The sequence below is a fragment of the Melitaea cinxia genome, chromosome 1 (assembly GCF_905220565.1).
Source record: "Melitaea cinxia chromosome 1, ilMelCinx1.1, whole genome shotgun sequence".
In the NCBI taxonomy this organism is placed as follows: domain Eukaryota; kingdom Metazoa; phylum Arthropoda; class Insecta; order Lepidoptera; family Nymphalidae; genus Melitaea; species Melitaea cinxia.
In genome coordinates this window covers 3,040,772-3,060,932 of record NC_059394.1, presented here as the reverse complement: position 1 = coordinate 3,060,932, position 20,161 = coordinate 3,040,772, and the positions used below count along the sequence as shown (strand labels likewise).

The window sequence follows — 20,161 nt, the reverse complement described above, 5'->3', positions numbered from 1 at the left end:
GTTGCGGGTTCGATCCCCGCACATGACAAACATTTGTATTGGCCATACAGGTGTTTACCGTGGTCTGGGTGTTTGTGCAGTCCTTGTGGGTCTCCCCACCGTGCCTCGGAGAGCATGTTAAGCCGTCGGTCCCGGTTGTTATCCTGTACACCTGATAGCAATCGTTACTCACAGTAAGGAATATATCCGCCAACCCGCATTGGAGCAGCGTGGTGGATTAAGCTCTGATCCTTCTCCTACATGGGGAAAGAGGCCTATGCCCAGTAGTGGGATATTACAGGCTGAAGCGTAATAATTAAACTTTTTTATGGTTTTTTAATGAATTTCACTTTCTAATATAGCACAAAATTAAAGTATATATACACCAATGTAAATCTTGATATTAGTTAAAAACCAAAAAATAAAGAAAACGAAGTTGGTAAATTTTTTAAAGATTTAAAAAAAAAAACGCACGTTTGGCCGCAGCATGAAGTATGTCAAAAAATCAAAAATAATTTATATTTTAAGAACCTAAAAGGATATTAGGCGCAATTGTGCGAATATGGAGATATCATCATTTATTATGTCGACTGAATACAATTTTTTTTTAAATTCTAAGTGCGCTGTTTACGATTATAAACCTGAAAGTTCATTATATAAGGCACATAACAGTTATTCTTAATCGCATTCAAGCAAAAAAAGCGTCACTTGAAAAAATAAATTTGAATGTCTATGAAACGTGAATTTCAGCCTACTGTGCGTCGTGTGCCAATGTGGTGCCGAAATTAGTGTCTGAAAACCAATAATAAATATTTATTACAATAATTAAAAACAATTTATAAACTCAGTAAGCTTTTGAAGTGTTATGAAATATTTAGCGAAGACTTCAGCTCTTCGAACTTAAAATCGGAAGCAAACAATGATTTTTTGGGCATTTCATTTATTAGTATATACCTGGGTCATCGAGCTTAGCTCGGTATTTTTAGTAAATCGTGTTTTTTGGAAATCATATTTAAATACGAATTACATAATTATGAAATGTGAATAATATTTTTTTAGCGACAATAATAAAAAATATAAACTAATATAAAAAATCAACAATAAAAAAATTATTAAAAAATAATAAAGATAAAATATGAGTTAATAATAAAAAAATGAAAAATAATAACCGATCTGGAAATTTGAGGATTAGAACCGTGGTCTTTTCAGTCGTTCTCGACCAGCCGATTTCCCACCTGAGTTATTACAACTTTATTGACAATTGCGAAATTTACCTTCGTATTTTAACGATATTGTATCCATTTTTTCAGTGTCTAAAAACTGGGATAAAATGAAATTTTCTAAAAATGAATCCTAGCTAGACTTATTTATCTCTCCCGAAATTCCCTGCATACTAAATTCCGCCGTTAATTAGCCGTTTCCGAGATTCAAATTCTATATATATATACAAGAAATGCTCGTTTAATAGTTTTTTTTTATGTCACTAGGTCGGCAAATAAGCGTACGGCTCACCTGATGGTAAGCGCCTATAGACACCTGCAACACAAGAAGCATCGCAAGCGCGTTGCCGACCCAATCCCCCAATTCCCCCAGAAGCTCTGGTCACCTTACTCATCAACAGGAACACAATACTGCTTGAAAACAGTATTATTTTGCTGTGATCTTCTACGGGCTATGCTTGGGGTTTCTCTTAAAGATAGGATTAGAAATGAGACTATCCGCGAGAGAGACCGAAAGTAACCAACGTAGCCTACAGAATTAGCAAGTTGAAGTGGCAGTGGGCTGGTGATTTGTGTCGCAGGACCGATGGCCGTTGGAGTAGACGGGTCCTAGAGTGGAGACCGCGTCTTGGCAAACGCAGTGTGGGACGTCCTCCGGCCCGTTGGACCGACGATATACATAAGATTGCCGGTGTCGGCTGGATGAGGATTGCGGAAGACTGGGATGTCTGGCGCGAACTTGGGGAAGCCTATGTCCAGCAGTGGACTGCGATAGGCTGAAGTGTGTGATCTTCTGTAAGGTCGAGGAACTACCCCAGTCGGGCTGCTCTATATTTTGAGCAGGAAATTCCTGCTGTGCCCTACCTCAGTTAAAGTTAGTTTAAGATATGATATATTGTGTGTGATTTTTCACTATGTCCTTTATAGAATTGTAAACTGTACATTTGATCAAGTCATGATCTTTAGCAGAGTGTTGTGTATGAGCCCACAAAGATTTCTGAGTTGGTACGACCCGAAAAACAAAGCGTTGCAACGCGCCCAGTGTAGCTAGTCTATAATATAAAAATGAGTCGCTGAATGTGTTGCTAAGCGCAAAACTCAAGAACGGTTGGACCGATTTCGCTAATTCTTTTTTAAAAATATTCCTTGAAGTACGAGGGTGGTTCTTACGGAGAGAAAATTTCAAAAAAAAATTTAAATTTCCTGAAAAACTCTAAAAACAACACTTTTCTATACACCCATACAAAAGATTTGTGATAATACTTAAAAGTCAATTTGAACTTTAATACCATACGATAAAGTTTGTGTTAGGCGATACGAAGTTCGCCGGGTCAGCTAGTTTTCAATAAAGATATGCACTGTATTGCTTTTTGTTAAATATTTTTAAACTTGTTACGACTCTATTCATGCGACTTCTCCCTTATATATTTTGTTTATATTATATTACTTATTTCCTACAAATGAATAGATACGAGTACTCGTATCTTCGGCAGGAATAAGCAATAAAATTGTAAACTTATTTCTAACACTACAAGTTTATTATTATCGTGTTATGTCTGGTAGGTAGTATAAGATTAAAAATTTATCTGGGTAGGTAGTATGCGAATAAGCGAATTGGTAGCGCGGCGAAAAAAGAACAGACAGACGTGAAGTAAGACTGGAGAGATAGTAACTGTGTTTAAAAATAAAGTTGCGAAATAAAGTTGCGCATTTGTGATTGCTATTTATGCGGTACTTGAGCTGTCGGAAATGCCCTTTTTTAAATAAGGAGGATATATTGCCTGAGTCCACAATAATTCTCCTCTCATGCTACAAGTCTCTGAGTATAGCATATAGCCTGAGTCAGGTTTCGGCAGAGTTCCACATAACCAGGCTTGTCATACGCTAGTCGGATATAAAAAAAAAAAAAAAAAAAAAACTCTCCTGGCACCCCATTAAATAGTTTTAAGTTAGACATAACTAGATTTAAGGCGTGCAATAGTATGAATTGATATCTAGTAGAATAAGAAAATAATTTAAGAATTGTTTGTTTTATTTAGCTAAAATTTTAGTTATTATGTTATCGATTGACATATTATGTACATCACAGGTGACTAATTTATGGGAGTTTAAATTTTTGTTATTTCTGACTCTACTTAATTCCGGTGCTGCGGGAAGTGTACTTTTCCTCCGTTCTGTGACTTTCACACGTTATTTTCGAACAAATGTACGTAAAAAAGATCTTTACTGCAAGATCAAAATACGATACGAACTGACCTTTAACGACCGACAAATAGACACTTTTAAACAAAATAACGCGCCAGACATAATATTCTAATAAAATTAGTAACATTGCGTGCTAGAATATAGGTATAGAAATTCGAAAAATACCCAAAACCGAATCGGAGCGACCCACTGTCCACGTGGTCTTGGTCCGCCCTACCCCTGGAGCGTTTTTTTAAGCCGGAGGCGCGGTGGTTAAAGTTAGCTAAGAGATCTCGAACTGCCCCAATACAACTTCTAAAATTAAAATTACTAGTCGTAAACAAGTTTTGTAATGTTAATAAAAATGTATTCATTTGAATAGAATGAAAAAAAAAAACAAAAAGGTTTTTGAAAAATCAATGCTATATTTAGGAATATTAGGTATATATTATTATAGCCAGAAGTATAATTTGATATGAAAAGGAGCTAAAAGTTGAATATTACTCAATATTGTCATAACATTGTCTGCCGTCGTGTTCCAGTGTAGTGCCGAAAGTAGCGTCTGAAAACAAAGAATAAATATTTATTGCAATAATTAAAAACAAATATAAACTCAGTAAACTCTTCCCCCTCGTTCTCCCTAATATATTTTGTTTATATTATATAAGTTACTTACAAACGAAGCGGTATCTTCGAAAAGAATATGTAATAAAATTGTAAACTAAATTCTAACACTATAAGTTTATTATTATCGATTGAAAATAAATAGTTAAATGTGTTTACACTTACCCATGTTAGCCTTGGTCTTTATCAACGGAAATACCCCCAACACCACCAACACCTCCTCCAAGGCCGCCGCCGCCACCGCTTCCCAAACCACCTCCGGTGCCAATTCCACTATCGCCGCCGACGCCGCCGCCTAATCCACCTCCAACGCCATCTATGCCATAACCATGTAAAAAAAATCTTTTGATTTTTGAGAAAAGTATTAGACGATTATTTACAAATTTCTAAATCATAAGAATTCACTTCAGCCTATCGCAGTCCACTGCTAGACATAGGCCTCCACAAGTTCGCACCAAAAATGGCGTGAACTCATATGTGTTGCCCATACTCACCACGCTAGGCAGGCGGGTTGGTGACCGCAGGGCTGGCTTTGTCGCACCGAAGACGTTGCTGCCCGTCTTCGGCCTGTGTATTTCAAAGCCAGCAGTTGGATGGTTATCCCGCTATCGGTCGGCTTTTAAAGTTCCAAGGTGCTAGTGGAACTGTGTTATCCCTTAGTCGCCTCTTACGACACCCACGGGAAGAGAGGGGGTGGCTATATTCTTCATTGCCGTAGCTACAAAGCTTTCATAAGAATCACAAGACGCGTAAATAACATTGATTGTATATCTTTTCTCATATCGTTATTTATTTATTTATCATGTCAGAAACTAAGAAAAAAGATTTAAAAGAGAAGTTAAGAGTTGCTTTCTTTATACAACTAGGTACGGCTCACCTGGTGGCAAGTGATTACTGTAGCTAATACACGCCTGCTAAACCAGAAGCACGACAAGCGCGTTACCGACCTTACCTCAACACCCAATCCCTCCCAGGAGCTTTGGTCATCTTACTCACCATAGGAACACAACACTATTAAAAGAAAGCAATATTATTTAGAGAGTGATCTTCTGTTAGGTCGAGGTTCTTCCCCAGTCGGGCTGCTCCAGATTTTGAGCATAAAAGTTCCTGCTGTGCCCTTCCTCAGTTGAATTTTGGATTTCTACATTAATGCATCTTGGAGTCGGACAGTAGTACGTTTAATTTAAATATATGCAAAATTATTACCTGGTGTCGCTTGAACCATGGCGAAGACCACGAGGGCCACATAAAGTATAGCAGCGATCTTATTCATTGTTGGACTGTGCCTACAGATATGCAAGCCAGCTTTATATACACTAAAATCTGATTACGTCATAATTAGATAAACAATTAAAATCCACTTTAATTTTTTGATGATATTTTAATGATGTTTTGATTCAGTTGCTTTTAAGAATGTTCCGGCGTGCGAGAACCATATTTTATTTTTAATTTTTATCTAAATTTTATCAAACGAGTAGATTAAATTGAATTTACATCAGACTGTATACGTCTTATTTTTCGGCAAAATGCGTATTTATTAATTTAATAGTTTGAATCTTAATCCACCACATTGCTTCAGTGTCGGTGGGCAATAAAGTTCTCCACCATAAATAACGTCATTATGATAACAACCAGGTTTTACGTGCTACTCACAGTACGGTGATGAGATCCACCTAGATCTTGCAGCACATTTTTATCATTGTTTATCACTTCAATTGACGCTTTTGAGGACAAGCTAAGGAATCATCTTTTCTCCGAATTCATGAACCTCTCATAATGGATATACTTTCAATATATGTATTTATGTCTTTATGTATGTACATGTTCATGCAAGTGTTTATGTAGTCAAGTATACATTTATTTTATACTAGCGTCCCACCCCGGCTTCGCACGGGTTAAAGCTGATACTAAATATACAACAGAATGTTTTTATATACAACGTTCACACCTTTCTTTGTCATTAGACAATACAAACGTTTTTTCAGAGGTTACTCTTGAAAGAACGACATATAATTGGATATGTGAAAAATATACAATGCTCAAATCGAAGGCCGCAACGTGCTGCCGCAACCGCTATGTCCCAGCATTTTAAATCTGTATTAATATCTTCGAATATTGATCTGTATCGAAAGCATAATAGATTTAAGGTACTTAATTGGATAAGGAATAATACTGTATTGCTTAAAATCGCTTCGCAAATAAGCTATTATTTTTCGTAAAAAGTAAAGAATATAATTGTGTTTGCATCGACAAGTAATACCACGTAGATCGACGAAAAAATAGTCAAACAACTACGCGTTATCAAAGATTACTCAAAAAGTAGCTCTCAGATCTCAATAAAATTTATATGTGACCACATGATAAACACCAGCTTTCGATTAAATTAAAAATTATCAAAATCGGTACACCCAGTAAAAAGTTATTGCGGATTTTCAGGAGTTCCCTCGATTTATCTAGGATCCCATCACCAGATCCTGGTTTCCTTATCATGGTACCAAACTAAAGATATCCCCTTTCCAACAAAAAAAGAATTATCAAAGTCGGTACATCCAGTAGAAAGTTATGCGGTATAATACAACGTAGGTCGAAGAAAAAAGCGTCAAGTAAAAACGCATTATTAGATATAACTCGAAAAGTAGTTGTTAGATCTCAAATAAATTTAAAAGGGACCAATTGGCACACATCACCTTTCGATTAAAACAAAATTTGTCGAAATCGGTCTACCCGGTCAAAAGTTCTGATGTAACATACATAAAAAAAAATACAGTCGAATTGAGAACCTCCTCCTTTTTTGGAAGTTGGTTAAAAAAATGCTTATTGTGAGTTATCCCTAAGAGACAGACGTATGCCATTGCGGACTTTTTGAACGCCTTTTTAAGGTGTACAGTAACTGTTTAACACTTTTTTGGTGTATCTTGTAGGGTTCGGCGAGGGTTTGCAATGTAAGCACAATAAGTATGTTTATTTACGACATCACTTTAGAAACGTCTAAAATTATCAGTGTTTCTCTACTATATTATGCGTGTATTATACATATAAACCTTCTTCTTGAATTACTTTATCTATTAAAAAAAGCGCATCAAATAAGTACGATAAAAATATATATTGTCATCACTTTCATCGAATCAGATAACACGAAAGCATTGAAAACAGTTATATAAATTCGATCTATCATATTATATATCATTCATTATTCATTTATCGATTCGTTTTCATCAATTATTTGTAAAAGGAATAGCGATATAAATTGGTTCTAATTAGGATACCGACATTTAAAAGCGCATAGCGCAACATATCTTTAACGTTATCTCGCGTTGCCGCACGCACCGGCAAAATGTGGAAGAGAATAGGAGAATAGGTGTGTTCCAGAGACTTAGAAAAGTACATATGCGGCAGCACCCTGTTCTTAGGTGTAAATACAAAAGTGAACTTTTTCGCAAGTCCCATTTCGCATGTTATTCAAAACATAGTCATAAATATATGTGCAAATATTACTGAGTAAAAACTTTATACTCTTAAGATACTAAATACTCACCTCACGACATTGAAATAAGTGAAGTTGAAATCTATACAAATAAATTTAATTTGAATGTCTGTTTGTAATATTAAAATAACCGCTTTTTACTAAATGCATATGGATGTATACACGGTACATATACCAAAATAACATTTTTAACAATTTTTGTCTGTCTCTCTGTCTGTCTGTTTGTTCCGGCTATTCTCTGAAACGGTTGGACTGCTTTTGTCGGAACTTTCACTGGCAGATAGCCGGAAAAATAAGGAGTTACTTAGGCTACTTTCATTTTAGAAGTTTATTTATTTTATAACTCTGCCAACTGAACAATAACTGTTTTGTTAAATTCCTCGCGTACTAAGTCGCGGGCACAGCTAGTTTGAATATATTAAAAGATAAAGCATTAATAATAACTTTTTTGTTCATTTACTAAAGATACCTTCTTATAATTGTTATCTGTATGTGACTAATAAAATTTTCCGTCTAAATATGGTTTTGCCTGCATTATTATGTCAGTAGCTTACACAAACATAATTAATCATTTGTCAAGATAATTGCTTGCGATTTAATTATAACTGTTAATGTTCATAATTAGATTTATAAAGTACAAACACGTTGATTTCGTTTGTGTTTTTCTACAAGCGGTGTGTTTTTATTACAGGTGCAAGTTGAACCACCTGTGTGCACCCTGCAGTATTTATGAATGCTGTACTTTTATGTAATTTTTGATATAAATGTAATTTTATTTAGGGTACTCATTAGGGTGGCAAACGAGCATTACGGTTCTTTTGGTTGCAGAAGAAACAACCGCGGTCAATATCCCGTTTAGGAATAAAAACAATTGAACGACAATAAAATTCGGAATCAAGTTAAAAAATAGCATATTCTTTATTGTACACTAGACCAAAATACAACACAAGAAGATGTACATAATTGTGTTTGCTCGCAAACGAAAAAAAAACCGACTTCAATTACATCTACGAGTAATACAACGTAGATCGACGAAAAAATAGTCAAGTAACTACGCGTTATCAAAGATTACTCAAAAAGTAGTTGTCAGATCTCAATAAAATTTATATGTGACCACATGACAAACATCAGCTTTCGATTAAATAAAAAATTATCAAAATCGGTACACCCAGTAAAAAGTTATTACGGATTTTCAAGAGTTTCCCTCGATTTCTCTGAGATCCCATCATCAGATCCTAGTTTGCTTATCATGATACTAAACTAGGGATATCTTCTTTCCAACAAAAAAAGAATTATCAAAATCGGTACACCCAGTAAAAAGTTATTGCGGATTTTCAAGAGTTTCCCTCGATTTCTCTGGGATCCCATCATCAGATCCTGGTTTTCTTATCATGGTACTAAACTAGGGATATCTCCTTTCCAACAAAAAAAGAATTATCAAAATCGGTACATCCAGTAGAAAGTTATGCGGTATAAATACAACGTAGGTCGACGAAAAAAGCGTCAAGCAAAAACGCATTATTAGATATAACTCGAAAAGTAGTTGTTAGATCTCAAATAAATTTAAATGGGACCAATTGGCACATACCACCTTTCGATTAAAAAAAACATTTGTCGAAATCGGTCCACACGGTCAAAAGTTCTGATGTAACATACATAAAAAAAAAGTACAGTCGAATTGAGAACCTCCTCCTTTTTTGGAAGTCGGTTAAAAAGGCGGCTGCATTGCATACACCAAATCTTCCAGGAAACCTTTAAAAATGAAAAATATGTATTTAGTAGGTTCACTAAAAAGAAAAAATATGGTTTTCATTGATCCCAGATATATATATAAGTTTATAAAATTAATTTACGCGTTCGATTTTATATCATATATCGATATAATTATCCTTCTATTTTTCAAATATAAATAATAAATTAATTTCTAACTATGATGCTCTTATATTCATTTTTATTTTATTTCATATTTACGAAAAGCGAATTGTGGGAGTATTGCTGAGAGTAGCTAAATTAATTATTTGTAGAATTTAAGTCCGTCTATGTGTTTGATCCGGCATAACGTAAAATCTACCGCGTGGAATTCGATGCGATCCACAGGTATCCACATTTTATGAGTTTTGGGATCTAATATAAAATTTGCTGTAGTAGTCTATTCAACATGTTTAGAAACGCGTTAAATAGAGACGAAGGTCCAAAAAAACATAAGCCATAGCTAATTCGCTCCGTCTAAAAAAACGGGTCGTAAGGATTTTCTAGCACGCAAAAAATTGCAAAAGTTATTAACTAATGAAGTTGCACATAAGGTATTTCTCTTATTTTTTAAATTGAAACTATTAACACTTAAGAAATTTTAAAAAAAAAGCTCCTTAAAGAGGAGAAAATTTCTCTAAAAATAACTCTAGGAGTTCTGTCTCTATTATTTATAATTTTAATTTAACTCTGAAAATATATCTTTGCGCTCCCGCTAGAGCGAGGACGTCCCACAAAATTATTATTTTTTGAGTATAAAATATTAATTGCAAAATAAAAAAAGGTGTCTTCTAATCACTTAAATGAATAAATTCCAGCTGAAAAAAATTTTTCAAGTCCACTTTTCAACAAATAAAGAGCCCACATTATGGGTCCTATACAAACAGAGCTCAGAACCTATTTTTACAAGCTTTTATTTATCTTGCAATGTATGAATGTGTATGTAAGTTTGTTCGTATAAAATCTTGCCACTCAATTTTGAAGCATATCTTGAAGCATATCTTCAACCGATTGAGCTGAAATTTTGTGTACAAGTTCAATTTGGATGACAATGCATGCATTCGTGACGTCATTCTAAGCCCACCTTGGCGCAAGATGGCGGTCTAGTTATTTTTAATACACTTCTACAATATGTTATCAAATGAAAGGGCTTGCGAAGAATAATTAGAATAAAGTAACGTTAGTCTAAAGCCACTATGGCGGACTAACTATTTTATGCCTAACTATTTTAGTTCAGCCACAATAACAGTTTTTGTTTAAATAATAAGGTTTAAATACGGGTGAAATTTATTTACAGAATACAAGAATTAATAATATTTAAATTAAAATATAAAATCAATAAAAATAAATTGACATTTACTTGACAACTTTCTTTTTCTTAAAAATTAACTCAATATTGGTATCCTAATATTAATCCCTATATATTTAAATGATTCAGATCGAACTTTAGTTTAGAAGTTATGACGGGTATAAACATTCTGTAAGTGAGAAAAGTGACACAGTTTGAATTAATTGTATCTGTCTGTTTGCTTGCTTACTTATCACGCAAGAGTTGTTGCACGAACTTTAAAGTAAAATAAAAATGTATTTTTAGTAAATTTTTTATTCTGTTACAGAAAAGTAATGTATTCGTACGAATTTTTGTACAAAAGTAATTGAAGAGGACGTTAGTCGAGCCATGAGTTGTTAATAACAATAACAAACGTCGTTCTAAATTATATCATTTAAAATAAACTCAAAAGATGTATTTTTAGAACTTTTTGTTTTATTTAGCTAAAATTTTAGTTATTATGTTATTGATTGACGTGTGTTGCAGCATAACTACTTAAGGGTTCTCTGATTATTTTTTATATCGGCAAACAAGCGTACGGCTCACCTGATGGTATGAGATTACCGTAGCTTATAGACGTCTGCAACACCAGAAGCATCGCAAGCGCGTTGCCGACCCAAAACCCAATCCCCCCCAGGAGCTCTGGTCACCTTACTCACCAACAGGAACACAATACTGCTTGAAAACAGTATTATTTAGCTGTGGTCTTCTGTAAGGTCGAGGTACTACCCCAGTCGGGCTGCTCCAGATTTTGACCAGGAAATTCCTGCTGGGCCCTACCTCAGTTAATTAGTTTTTTTTTTCAGTAATTAGTTTTTGTAACAGGTAATAGTCATTCTTATAATGTACTAGTAGTTTTTTTCTTAAAGTTAGCCAGGAGATCTCGAACTGACCCAACACAACTCTTAAAATTTGAATTAGTAATTGTAAACAAGTTTTGTAATGTTAAAAAATATATTTATTTAAATAGGATGAAAAAAATAACAAATGTTTCGAAATTTAAAGAATATGCGTACATAACTACTGAAAAGTATGTAAAATTATACAACTGGTACTACATGCCATCAACAGTGCACACGATACTGCTTCATGGAGCCGAAATTATCGCTTGTAACGCAATAGTCCAATTGGTACGAGGAACAAAGACTTCAGAAGATTCAGAGAACATCACTCACGTAAGAAGAGCAGAATAAGTTCCAATGAAGATATTTTTAATTGTCTTCTTCTTTCGTCCGATCCACTTATTTCAGCAGTAAGACCCAACAAACGAATGCAAAGAAAAAGAAAAATGTATTTGCTGAAACATTGGATCTGCTGAATCTTCAAACCCCTGAATTCGAGTTTATGGATATTGCTGACATAAACTCTGACTTTGAATTCGGCTCTGAAGAGAGTGATACAGAAAAGGCAATAATAAAAATAATATATTCATAGCCTTATTTAATTTTATCATATTATATTTTTATTGTAATAATTAAACTTTTTTATGGTTTTTTAATGAATTTCACTTTCTAATATAGCACAAAATTAAAGTATATATACACCCATGTAAATCTTGATATTAGTTAAAAACCAAAAAATAAAGAAAACGAAATTGGTAAATTTTTTAAAAATTTAAAAAAAAAACGCACGTTTGGCCGCAGCATGAAGTATGTCAAAAAATCAAAAATAATTTATATTTTAAGAACCTAAGAGGATATTAGGCGCAATTGTGCGAATATGGAGATATCATCATTTATTATGTCGACTGAATACAATTTTTTTTTAAATTCTAAGTGCGCTGTTTACGATTATAAGCCTGAAACTTCATTATATAAGGCACATAACAGTTATTCTTAATCGCATTCAAGCAAAAAAAGCGTCACTTGAAAAAATAAATTTGAATATCTATGAAACGTCAATTTCAGCCTACTGTGCGTCGTGTGCCAATGTGGTGCCGAAATTAGTGTCTGAAAACAAATAATAAATATTACAATAATTAAAAACAATTTATAAACTCAGTAAGCTTTTGAAGTGTTATGAAATATTTAGCGAAGACTTCAGCTCTTCGAACTTAAAATCGGAAGCAAACAATGATTTTTTGGGCATTTCATTTATTAGTATATACCTGGGTCATCGAGCTTAGCTCGGTATTTTTAGTAAATCGTGTTTTTTGGAAATCATATTTAAATACGAATTACATAATTATAAAATGTGAATAATATTTTTTTAGCGACAGTAATAAAAAATATAAACTAATATAAAAAATCAACAATAAAAAAATTATTAAAAAATAATAAAGATAAAATATGAGTTAATAATAAAAAAATGAAAAATAATAACCGATCTGGAAATTTGAGGATTAGAACCGTGGTCTTTTCAGTCGTTCTCGACCGGCCGATTTCCCACCTGAGTTATTACAACTTTATTGACAATTGCGAAATTTACCTTCGTATTCTAACGATATTGTATCCATTTTTTCAGTGTCTAAAAACTGGGATAAAATGAAATTTTCTAAAAATGAATCCTAGCTAGATTTATTTATCTCTCCCGAAATTCCCTGCATACTAAATTCCGCCGTTAATTAGCCGTTTCCGAGATTCAAATTCTTTATATATATATATACAAGAATTGCTCGTTTAATAGTTTTTTTTTTATGTCACTAGGTCGGCAAATAAGCGTACGGCTCACCTGATGGTAAGCGCCTATAGACACCTGCAACACTAGAAGCATCGCAAGCGCGTTGCCGACCCAATCTCCCAATCCCCCCAGAAGCTCTGGTCACCTTACTCATCAACAGGAACACAATACTGCTTGAAAACAGTATTATTTTGCTGTGATCTTCTACGGGCTATGCTTGGGGTTTCTCTTAAAGATAGGATTAGAAATGAGACTATCCGCGAGAGAACGAAAGTAACCGACGTAGCCTACAGAATTAGCAAGTTGAAGTGGCAGTGGGCTGGTGATTTGTGTCGCAGGACCGATGGCCGTTGGAGTAGGCGGGTCCTAGAGTGGAAACCGCGTCTTGGCAAACACAGTGTGGGACGTCCTCCGGCCCGTTGGACCGACGATATACGTAAGATTGCCGGTGTCGGCTGGATGAGGATTGCGGAAGACCGGGATGTCTGGCGCGAACTTGGGGAGGCCTATGTCCAGCAGTGGACTGCGATAGGCTGAAGTGTGTGATCTTCTGTAAGGTCGAGGTACTACCCTAGTCGGGCTGCTCCATATTTTGAGCAGGAAATTCCTGCTGTGCCCTACCTCAGTTAAAGTTAGTTTAAGATATGATATATTGTGTGTGATTTTTCACTATGTCCTTTATAGAATTGGAAACTGTACATTTGATCAAGTCATGATCTTTAGGAGAGTGTTGTGTATGAGCCCACAAAGATTTCTGAGTTGGTACGACCCGAAAAACAAAGCGTTGCAACGCGCCCAGTGTAGCTAGTTTTCAATAAAGATATGCACTGTATTGCTTTTTGTTAAATATTTTTAAACTTGTTACGATTCTATTCATGCGACTTCTCTCTAGTATATTTTGTTTATATCATATTACTTATTTCCTACAAATGAATAGATACGAGTACTCGTATCTTCGGCAGGAATAAGCAATAAAATTGTAAACTAATTTCTAACACTACAAGTTTATTATTATCGTGTTATGTCTGGTAGGTAGTATAAGATTAAAAATTTATCTGGGTAGATAGTATGCGAATAAGCAAATTGGTAGCGCGGCGAAAAAAGAATAGACAGACGTGAAGTAAGACTGGAGAGATAGTAACTGTTTTTAAACATAAAGTTGCGAAATAAAGTTGCGCATTTGTGATTGCTATTTATGCGGTACTTGAGTCTAAATGTGGTAAATGTGTGTTGCATTATGCGCGAAGGGGTAAGTTAAAGAATAATATCGGTAACTTAAATTATTTATTTTGTCGTAGCTGTCGGAAACGCCCTTTTTTTAATAAGGAGGATATATTGCCTGAGTCCACAATAATTCTCCTCTCATGCTACAAGTCCCTGAGTATAGCATATAGTCTGAGTCAGGTTTCGGCAGAGTTCCACATAACCAGGCTTGTCATACGCTAGTCGGATATAAAAAAAAAAAAAAAAAACTCTCCTGGCACCCCATTAAATAGTTTTAAGTTAGACATAACTAGATTTAAGGCGTGCAATAGTATGAATTGATATCTAGTAGAATAAGAAAATAATTTAAGAATTGTTTGTTTTATTTAGCTAAAATTTTAGTTATTATGTTATCGATTGACATATTATGTACATCACAGGTGACTAATTTATGGGAGTTTAAATTTTTGTTATTTCTGACTCTACTTAATTCCGGTGCTGCGGGAAGTGTACTTTTCCTCCGTTCTGTGACTTTCACACGTTATTTTCGAACAAATGTACGTAAAAAAGATCTTTACTGCAAGATCAAAATACGATACGAACTGACCTTTAACGACCGACAAATAGACACTTTTAACAAAATAACGCGCCAGACATAATATTCTAATAAAATTAGTAACATTGCGTGCTAAAATATAGGTATAGAAATTCGAAAAATACCCAAAACCGAATCGGAGCACCCCACTGTCCACGTGGTCTTGGTCTGCCCTACCCCTGGAGTGTTTTTTTTTTAAGCCGGAGGCGCGGTGGTTAAAGTTAGCTAAGAGATCTCGAACTGCCCCAATACAACTTCTAAAATATAAATTACTAGTCGTAAACAAGTTTTGTAAGGTTAAAAAAATGTGTTCATTTGAATAGGATGAAAAAAACAAAAAGGTTTTTGAAAAATCAATGCTATATTTAGGAATATTAGGTATATATTATTGTAGCCGGAATTATAATTTGATATGAAAAGGAGTTAAAAGTTGAATATTACTCAATATTGTAACATAATATTATCAGCCGTCGTGTGTCAGTGTAGTGCCGAAAGTAGCGTCTGAAAACAAAGAATAAATATTTATTGCAATAATTAAAAACAAATATAAACTCAGTAAACTCTTCCCCCTCGTTCTCTCTAATATATTTTGTTTATATTATATAAGTTATTTGCAAACGAAGCGGTATCTTCGAAAAGAATAAGTAATAAAATTGTAAACTAAATTCTAACACTACAAGTTTATTATTATCGATTGAAAATAAATAGTTAAATGTGTTTACACTTACCCATGTTAGCCTTGGTCTTTATCAACGGAAATACCCCCAACACCACCAACACCTCCTCCAAGGCCGCCGCCGCCACCGCTTCCCAAACCACCTCCGGTGCCAATTCCACTACCGCCGCCGACGCCGCCGCCTAATCCACCTCCAACGCCATCTATGCCATAACCATGTAAAAAAATCTTTTGATTTTTGAGAAAAGTATTAGACGATTATTTACAAATTTCTAAATCATAAGAATTCACATCAGCCTATCGCAGTCCACTGCTAGACATAGGCCTCCAAAAGTTCGCACCAAAAATGGCGTGAACTCATGTGTGTTGCCCATAGTCACCACACTAGGCAGGCGGGTTGGTGACCGCAAGGCTGGCTTTGTCGCACCGAAGACGTTGCTGCCCGTCTTCGGCCTGTGTATTTCAAAGCCAGCAGTTGGATGGTTATCCCGCTATCGGTCGGCTTTTTAAGTTCCAAGGTGGTGGTGGAACTGTGTTATCCCTTAGTCGCCTCTTACGACACCCACGGGAAGAGAGGGGGTGGCTATATTCTTTATTGCCGTAGCTACAAAGCTTTCATAAGAATCACAAGACGCGTAAATAACATTGATTGTATATCTTTTCTCATATCGTTATTTATTTATTTATCATGTCAGAAATTAAGAAAAAAGATTTAAAAGAGAAGTTAAGAGTTGCTTTCTTTATACAACTAGGTACGGCTCACCTGGTGGCAAGTGATTACTGTCGCTAATACACGCCTGCTAAACCAGAAGCACGACAAACGCGTTACCGACCTTACCTCAACACCCAATCCCTCCCAGGAGCTTTGGTCATCTTACTCACCATAGGAACACTACACTATTAAAAGAAAGCAATATTATTTAGCAGTGATCTTCTGTTAGGTCAAGGTTCTTTCCCAGTCGCGCTGCTCCAGATTTTGTGCATAAACGTTCCTGCTGTGCCCTTCCTCAGTTGAATTTTGGATTTCTACATTAATGCATCTTGGAGTCGGAAAATATGTTTCATTTTAATATATGCAAAATTATTACCTGGTGTTGCTTGAACCATGGCGAAGACCACGAGGGCCACATAAAGTATAGCGATCTTAGTCATTGTTGGACTGTGCCTATAGATATCCTAGCCAGCTTATATACACTAAAATCTGATTACGTCATAATTAGATAAACAATTAAAATCCACTTTAATTTTTTGATGATATTTTAATGATGTTTTGATTCAGTTGCTTTTAAGAATGCGCCGGCGTGCGAGAACCATATTTTATTTTTAATTTTTATCTAAATTTTATCAAACGAGTAGATTAAACTGAATTTACATCAGACTGTATACGTCTTATTTTTCGGCAAAATGCGTATTTATTATTTAAATAGTTTGAATCTTAATCCACCACATTGCTTCAGTGTCGGTGGGCAATAAAGTTCTCCACCATAAATAACGTCATTATGATAACAACCAGGTTTTACGTGCTACTCACAGTACGGTGATGAGATCCACCTAGATCTTGCAGCACATTTTTATCATTGTTTATCACTTCAATTGACGCTTTTGAGGACAAGCTAAGGAATCATCTTTTCTCCGAATTCATGAACCTCTCATAATGGATATACTTTCAATATATGTATTTATGTCTTTATGTATGTACATGTTCATGCAAGTGTTTATGTAGTCAAGTATACATTTATTTTATACTAGCGTCCCACCCCGGCTTCGCACGGGTTAAAGCTGATACTAAATATACAACAGAATGTTTTTATATACAACGTTCACACCTTTCTTTGTCATTAGACAATACAAACGTTTTTTCAGAGGTTACTCTTGAAAGAGCGACATATAATTGGATATGTGAAAAACATACAACGCTCAAATCGAAGGCCGCAACGTACTGCCGCAACCGCTATATCCCTGCATTTTAAATCTGTATTAATATCTTCGAATATTGATCTGTATCGAAAGCATAATAGATTTAAGGAATTGGATAATATGCTGTATTGCTTAAAATCGCTTCGCCAATAAGCTATTATTTTTCGTAAAAAGTAAAGAATATAATTGTGTTTGCTCGCAAACGAAAAAAAACCGACTTTCAATTACATCGACAAGTAATACCACGTAGATCGACGAAAAAATAGTCAACCAACTACGCGTTATCAAAGATTAACTCAAAAAGTAGTTGTCAGATCTCAATAAAATTTATATGTGACCACATGACAAACATCAGCTTTCGATTAAATAAAAAATTATCAAAATCGGTACACCCAGTAAAAAGTTATTACGGATTTTCAAGAGTTTTCCTCGATTTCTCTGAGATCCCATCATCAGATCCTAGTTTGCTTATCATGGTACTAAACTAGGGATATCTTCTTTCCAACAAAAAAAGAATTATCAAAATCGGTACACCCAGTAAAAAGTTATTGCGGATTTTCAGGAGTTTCCCTCGATTTATCTGGGATCCCATCACCAGATCCTGGTTTCCTTATCATGGTACCAAACTAGAGATATCCCCTTTCCAACAAAAAAAGAATTATCAAAGTCGGTACATCCAGTAGAAAGTTATGCGGTATAAATACAACGTAGGTCGACGAAAAAAGCGTCAAGCAAAAACGCATTATTAGATATAACTCGAAAAGTAGTTGTTAGATCTCAAATAAATTTAAATGGGACCAATTGGCACATACCACCTTTCGATTAAAAAAAACATTTGTCGAAATCGGTCCACACGGTCAAAAGTTCTGATGTAACATACATAAAAAAAAAGTACAGTCGAATTGAGAACCTCCTCCTTTTTTGGAAGTCGGTTAAAAAGGCGGCTGCATTGCATACACCAAATCTTCCAGGAAACCTTTAAAAATGAAAAATATGTATTTAGTAGGTTCACTAAAAAGAAAAAATATGGTTTTCATTGATCCCAGATATATATGTATATATATATATATATATACGCGTAATACGCGTAAATTAATTTTATAAACTTATATATATATATATATATATATATATAAGTTTATAAAATTAATTTACGCGTTCGATTTAATTATCCTTCTATTTTTCAAATATAAATAATAAATTAATTTCTAACTATGATGCTCTTATATTCATTTTTATTTTATTTCATATTTACGAAAAGCGAATTGTGGGAGTATTGCTGAGAGTAGCTAAATTAATTATTTGTAGAATTTAAGTCCGTCTATGTGTTTGATCCGGCATAACGTAAAATCTACCGCGTGGAATTCGATGCGATCCACAGGTAACATTTTATGAGTTTTGGGATCTAATATAAAATTTGCTGTAGTAGTCTATTCAACATGTTTAGAAACGCGTTAAATAGAGACGAAGGTCCAAAAAAACATAAGCCATAGCTAATTCGCTCCGTCTAAAAAAACGGGTCGTAAGGATTTTCTAGCACGCAAAAAATTGCAAAAGTTATTAACTAATGAAGTTGCACATAAGGTATTTCTCTTATTTTTTAAATTGAAACTATTAACACTTAAGAAATTTTAAAAAAAAAGCTCCTTAAAGAGGAGAAAATTTCTCTAAAAATAACTCTAGGAGTTCTGTCTCTATTATTTATAATTTTAATTTAACTCTGAAAATATATCTTTGCGCTCCCGCTAGAGCGAGGACGTCCCACAAAATTATTATTTTTTGAGTATAAAATATTAATTGCAAAATAAAAAAAGGTGTCTTCTAATCACTTAAATGAATAAATTCCAGCTGAAAAAAATTTTTCAAGTCCACTTTTCAACAAATAAAGAGCCCACATTATGGGTCCTATACAAACAGAGCTCAGAACCTATTTTTACAAGCTTTTATTTATCTTGCAATGTATGAATGTGTATGTAAGTTTGTTCGTATAAAATCTTGCCACTCAATTTTGAAGCATATCTTGAAGCATATCTTCAACCGATTGAGCTGAAATTTTGTGTACAAGTTCAATTTGGATGACAATGCATGCATTCGTGACGTCATTCTAAGCCCACCTTGGCGCAAGATGGCGGTCTAGTTATTTTTAATACACTTCTACAATATGTTATCAAATGAAAGGGCTTGCGAAGAATAATTAGAATAAAGTAACGTTAGTCTAAAGCCACTATGGCGGACTAACTATTTTATGCCTAACTATTTTAGTTCAGCCACAATAACAGTTTTTGTTTAAATAATAAGGTTTAAATACGGGTGAAATTTATTTACAGAATACAAGAATTAATAATATTTAAATTAAAATATAAAATCAATAAAAATAAATTGACATTTACTTGACAACTTTCTTTTTCTTAAAAATTAACTCAATATTGGTATCCTAATATTAATCCCTATATATTTAAATGATTCAGATCGAACTTTAGTTTAGAAGTTATGACGGGTATAAACATTCTGTAAGTGAGAAAAGTGACACAGTTTGAATTAATTGTATCTGTCTGTTTGCTTGCTTACTTATCACGCAAGA

At 34.3% G+C, this 20,161-nt stretch overlaps 2 long non-coding RNA genes across 2 annotated transcripts; both read right to left on the bottom strand.

Annotated features, from left to right (window-relative positions):
• Positions 1–3,812: 3,812 nt before the first annotated feature.
• On the bottom strand, positions 3,813–5,291 carry LOC123666467. Its single transcript, XR_006745253.1, has 3 exons — positions 5,214–5,291; positions 4,173–4,323; positions 3,813–3,945 (listed from the first exon to the last, which is right to left on the bottom strand). It is a non-coding gene; the product is annotated as an uncharacterized LOC123666467 (long non-coding RNA).
• A 10,038-nt stretch (positions 5,292–15,329) lies between these two features.
• LOC123655268 lies at positions 15,330–16,827 on the bottom strand. Its single transcript, XR_006743371.1, has 3 exons — positions 16,752–16,827; positions 15,716–15,866; positions 15,330–15,488 (listed from the first exon to the last, which is right to left on the bottom strand). It is a non-coding gene; the product is annotated as an uncharacterized LOC123655268 (long non-coding RNA).
• Between the last annotated feature and the right edge of the window lie 3,334 nt (positions 16,828–20,161).